General features: G+C 47.7%; 1 pseudogene; it reads right to left on the bottom strand.

Moving 5' to 3' along the window:
* Nucleotides 1-1,013: 1,013 nt before the first annotated feature.
* On the bottom strand, nt 1,014-1,274 carry LOC110596274 (annotated as a pseudogene).
* Nucleotides 1,275-6,004: the final 4,730 nt, after the last annotated feature.

The following is a 6,004-nucleotide window of genomic DNA, read 5'->3' as shown; positions in this document are numbered from 1 at the left end:
GGTGGTGTGCACCTGTAGTCCCAGCTACTTGGGATGCTGAGATGGAAGGATCCCCTGAGCCCAGGAGGTCGGGGCTGCGGTGAACCGTGACCATTGTGATCATGCCACTGTACTCCAACCTGAGTGAGACCCTGATTTAAAAAAAGTAGCCGGGCTCGGTGGCTCAGCCTGTAATCCCACGCCTTTGGGAGGCTGAGGTGAGTGGATTGCCTGAGCCCGTGGGTTCGAGACCCGCCTGGGCAGTAAGACCTCATCTCTACAATAAATCAAAAAATCAGCCGGGCATGGTAGCGCATGCCTGTAATTCTAGCTACTCAGAAGGCTGAGGCGGAAGGATCGCCGGAGCCCAGCAGGTCAAGGCTGCGGTGGCCGGGAGTGGCCACTGCACTCCAGTCTGGGCGACAGAGTGAGACTCCAACTCAAAAAAATAAATCAATAAATAAAAAAAGTAAAAGCCAGGCTCAGTGGCTCAGTCTGTAATTCCAGCACTTTGGGAGGCTGAGGTAAGTGGATTGCCTCAACCCACGGGTTCAAGATCTGCCTGGGCAACTTGGCGAGACCTCATCTCTACAATAAGTCAAAAATTAGCCAGGCGTGGTAGCATGCGCCTGTAGTTCCAGCTACTTGGAAGGCTGAGGCGGAAGGATCGCCGCAGCCCAGCAGGTCGAGGCTGCAGAGGCCAGGAGCAGCCACTACACTCCAGTCTGGGTGACAAAGTGAGACTCCAACTCAAAAAAAGAATAAAAATAAAAATAAATTAAAAAAAATAAAAAGGAGCCTGCTATAATCAGTTCTATTCAACACTATAAAGTGCAGGTAGCAATAAGGAAAGCCAAGTTAATAAAAAGTACTACAAAGAAATAAAACTGTCATTGTTTGCAGGTGCTATGATTGTGTATATAGAAAATCTAAAATAATCCACAGTTTTATAATTTTCTCCAAAAGGTTTTCTTTTTTTTTCTTTTCACACAAATTAAGCCATTTATAGGCTGGTGATGTCTCAAATAGTGGAGCTATTGGTCTTTCAATTCCTTCATTCTTCTGATGGCAGACTTTACTGTGACAGCACAGAAGTGGTATAGTATTGTACTGTCCAGGCTCCACCAATTAAAGTTTTCATGCAGGAGCCACAGCATCAGCTTGTCTCTTCATCTTGGTTTTGCCATAGAAGGAGCAAGTGCACTTGGCGTGCTGGCTGATCCCAATCTTCTTCACCACCCATAGCAGGTCCCATATTTACCAACGATTCTGACCTTCTTGGTGCATTTGGCCATCTTGCCGCCAAGTAGGTCCAAGCTCAGAGAGGAGGTATTCTTATCTTTTGTTAAATTTTAATTCTACGGATCTGTTACTTTTTTTTTGAGTTGGCCTCTCACTCCATCGCCCAGACTGGAGTGCAGTGGCACGCTCCCAGCCATCGCAGCCTCGATCTGCTGGGCTCCAGCGATCCTTCTGCCTCAGCCTTCCAAGTAGCCGGAACTATAGGCACACGCTACCACGTCCAGCTAGTTTTTGATTTTATTGTAGAAACGAGGTCTCGCCAAGTTGCCCGAGTGGGTCTCGAACCCGAGGGCTCCCAAAGTGCAGGTATTACAGGCTGAGCCACAGAGCCCGGCCCTGTTACTTTTTAAATACTAATCTATATTACATCTTTTAAATTTTCACTTTTGTTATTAACATATAAAATTTTTGTATATTAATTCTATATTTAATAAACTTGCTGCACTCTCTTACTGTCATAATTTATCAGTAGTTTTGAATGTTTTGTTCACAATCATGTAACTTTAAATGACAATATGCACCAGGATACATGAACAAAGTCAGATCACAGCAGCAAGAAAACTATTAATAAAAACCTTGTTCACAATTATCTCAAACTGTAAGCAACCCAAATGTCAGCCTACACTAGAATGGATAAATTGTGGTATATTCACACACACAGCAATGGAAATGAACGAATACAATTACATTCAACATGGATAGTGCTAAGAAACATAATATTGATAAAAGAATACATATATAGAGAGCATGATTCATCTGCATAGATTTCCAAAGATATGCAAAAATAACTACATTGTTTAGGGATGCACACATAGTGGTAAAACTGTAAAGAAAAGTAAGGAATGATAACACAAAATTCTTATTTTATTTTATTTTTTGAGTTGGAGTCTCACTCCGTTGCTCAGGTTGGAGTACCGTGGCACATTCATGGCCACTCCAGCGTCCACCTGCTAGTCTCAGGTGATCCTTCCACCTCAGTCTTCCAAGTAGCTGGAATATCAGGTGTGTGCTACCACGCCTGGCTAATTTTTTATTTATTGTAGAGACAAGGTCTCACTCCAAGTTGCCCAGTCTGGTCTTGAACCCGTGGGCTCAGGCAATCACTCACCCTCGGCCTCCCAAAATGCTGAGATTAGAGTCTGAGCCACTGAACCTGGTCTCACAAAAATTGAGATGGTGATTTTCTCTAGGAAAGAAGGACAGCATTTCAATTGAAAGGGACAAAAGAAGGAAATTTTGAGGTGTTGATAGTATTCTATTTCTTTTTTTTTTTTTTTGAGTTGGAGTCTCACTCTGTCACCCAGACTGGAGTGCAGTGGCCGCTCCCGGCCACCGCAGCCTCGACCTGCTGGGCTCCGGTGATCCTTCGGCCTCAGCCTTCCAAGCAGCCGGAACTACAGATGTGCTCTACCACGTCCGGCTAAATTTTGATTTATTGTAGAGATGAGGTCTCGTTAAGTTGCCCAGGCAGGTCTTGAACCTGCAGGCTCAGGCAATCCACTCACCTCAGCCTCCCAAAGGCGCAGGATTACAGGTTGAGCCACCAAGCCCAGTTACGAGTGTAACTTTATAAATATTAAATTACATGACATCTTCTCTATGTATGTTATATTTAGCAATAAAACATTAGGATAATCATAAAAGAAAACATAAAAGAAGCATGATTAAAAAGATGGATAAAAAATATGTCCCTATCTCTGGGAATTAAATGATTCTGTATAATTGTTTTTTAGCTAAAGAATGCAGAGAACATTAAAGCATCTTTGATTTCCCTTGTGACCAAGAGAAAGATAAGTATGATAATTTTCAGACACTCTCTGGAAAAATTCTGGATCTATGAAAATGATTCTAGAATACATAGATAGGTGTATTTTTCAAAATGAATCTGTGAAATTATTTCCTTCAAACTCTTTTTGAAAGTTAGATGTCAGCATTTCTTTCTATTTTTTTGAGTTGGAGTCTCACTCCGTCACCCAAGCTGGAGGGCAGTGGCACGCTCACCACCACACCAGCGTCGACCTGCCAGGCTCCAGCGATCCTTCCGCCTCAGTCTTCCAAGTCGCCAGAACTACAGGCACGCACTACCATGCCCGGCTAATTTTTTCTTTATTGTAGAGAGGAGGTCTCACCAAGTGCCTGAGCTGGTTTTGAATCCGTAGGCTCAGGCAACCCACTCGCCTCGGCTTCCCAGAGTGCTGGGATTACAGGCTGAGCCACCGAACCCGGCCAACTATTTATTTATTTATTTTTAAGTTGGAGTCCTTCTCTGTTGCCCAGGCTGGAGGATAGTGGCACGTTTATGGCTACCACAGCCTCAACCTGCTGGACCCAGGTGATCTCTCTACCTCAGCCTTCCAAGTAGCTGGAACTACAGGTGCGCACTACCATGCCTGGTTTATTTTTTATTTATTTATTGTAGAGACGAGGTCTCACCAAATTGCCCAGGCTGGTCTCGAACACCTGAACTCAGGCAATTCTCTCGCCTCTGCCTCCCAAAGTGCTGGGATTACAGGCTTGAGCCACTGCACCTGGCAAGAATGATGTTTGTTGCAGGTTTATATAAACACCTTTATCGAACATAAAGGGAGTTAAGAAAGAAACAGCTGACCATGAGAATGCTGCCACTGCCAACAGACTCTAGGTAAGCAGCCAGAGGAACACAGAGAAGGCAAACTTATCCACACGCAGGAGGAAAGGCATTGTGACAAAAAGGTTGAAGATACTCCAGAGTAAATGTCCTTGGCAAAAAACTTCATTATTAAAGAAACTTTTACAAAATTGAAGGTACAAAGGATGTTGGGAATTAGAAGCTGACCCAAACTTAGAGAAGAGTTTAACAATTTGCTAAGGCATACAAAAAAATGAAAGCAAGCGCTGTTCAAACCACTCTTGATACTTTTTTTAAAAAAACAAACAAAACACGTTAGTTCTCAATATTTATGTTTTAAATTAGTGTATGAAATAGTTTCACTGTTTTACATTTCCCTATATAATATCAGACAGTAAGATTGTTTTACCGTTTTGACAATAATTTTCAGAGGTCACAGAATTGTACTTTTCCGCATTACTAAAATTTCTTTGAGGGGTTTCAGCTCGCAGTCACGTTGAGATCCCACACTGCTGTGCAGCTGGAAGACTATATAAATGAGATAAGAGACAGTTCTCGTCCCTACATCCTCAAACATGATTAATTAATGCACCTGATGTGTCCAGCTGGGCATACGACTAAACAGGATCTGACTTTATTTCTGACCATATATTCTCCACCTTTGCCAAAACAAACAAACAAACAAAAAACTCACTTAATGGTTTCCCTCTGCAAACTGGTAAAACCTGGAACTGGACCGTGAACCACCAAAACCCACCAAGTTACTTCCACACTCAACCCTCCAGGGACTTCCAATCACACGCGGAACAAGATCCAAGCCCCTTACCCTGACGCCAGAGTTCTGCATTCGCCTTCTGCCCCTGTCTACATCTCCATGCTGGGCCACCCTCCACCCACCCCTTGAGCTTCTTTTCCAAACAAGGCGTTCTTTTCCTAGTGTTCTCCTCCCTCCCACCCCACCGGTCCTTTAGGGCTCAGCTGAATAGTTTAGGATCCCTTTCACGCCCTCCTGAAGGCGCCTATACTATGCTTTATAGCCCTTAGGTAGGACACGTTGTCCTGGGATGAAGGATTCCGTGGTTCTCCCTCCGACAGGACCCCGGTAGCCTTTCGTGGGGCCTACGCCCCTCTGCCTTCCTGGGGCGCCCGCCTGCCATAAAAACAAATCAATACATTTTCGTGGGCCCGCAACATTTCCTTTTTTCCCACTGATGTGAGAAAAAATTAAAACATCTGCTTCGACCATGGTTCCTCGTTTTCTTCCAACTTCAAAAACGGAGAGCATGCTCGTGGGCCGGAAAGTCCATCTTGTGGGCCCGCGCCTGGGGCCTACCGTGCCGGCGGGTCAGCGGCCCCCGGGCCTGGGGGTCCCGCGGAGGAGGAGGAGGCTCGGGTCCAGGCCCGGGGCAGGCCCGGCCGCTCAGAAACGCGAGCGGACGGCGACTCGGCCCCGTCGGGGCCTCGAGTCTCCCTCTGGGCGTCGTCCCGCCTGGGCAGTGGCCCCGGGCCGCGCCGCCAGCACCTGCCTGAGGGCGGCCCGAGACGGCCTGTGAGGCGCTGCCCGACGCTCCGGCTGACCTCCTTCCCGCGTCCCTCGGTCCCTTCTGCTGCCCCGAGGTGAGAAGAAACGCGGTGGACTCCGGTCTTGGGGAAGGGAGAGGCACCTTTCATTACCTGGGCCCAGGCTCCCGGGTGTGTACCCGCGCGGCGAGAGGCGCACCTCAGGTGGGCCGGGTGGGGGCGAGGACGGGGGCGGGGCGGCCCGCGGGGGTGGGGGGGTGCGAGGGGGCGGTGCCGGGATGGGGCCAGGGCGAGGGCGAGGCTGGCGGGCGGGGCTGGCGGGCGGGGCTGGGGGCGGGCCCGGGGCGGGGCGGAGGCAGGACCGCCCCAGGGCTCACTTCTGGTGGCACCTCAGAACACGGTCTCTAGTTCCAGACGCCCTAGAACAGTCCTTTGGCCCTTAGAGTTGGGGATCTCTGTTGGAAATGTGCTAAACCCGACACTTCCTCGTTAGCTACCCCTTCCCTCCGTAAAACCTTCCAGTAGCTCCCCCCCATTGACTGCGTGCTTGGTTTTCACGTTTCCCTTACGCATCACTCACTTATTATTCACCCT

The sequence above is a fragment of the Carlito syrichta genome, unplaced genomic scaffold, assembly GCF_000164805.1.
Source record: "Carlito syrichta isolate Samal-C Ts95f unplaced genomic scaffold, Tarsius_syrichta-2.0.1 Scaffold308093, whole genome shotgun sequence".
NCBI lineage: Eukaryota > Metazoa > Chordata > Mammalia > Primates > Tarsiidae > Carlito > Carlito syrichta.
This window is presented reverse-complemented; position numbering and strand designations above follow the sequence as displayed.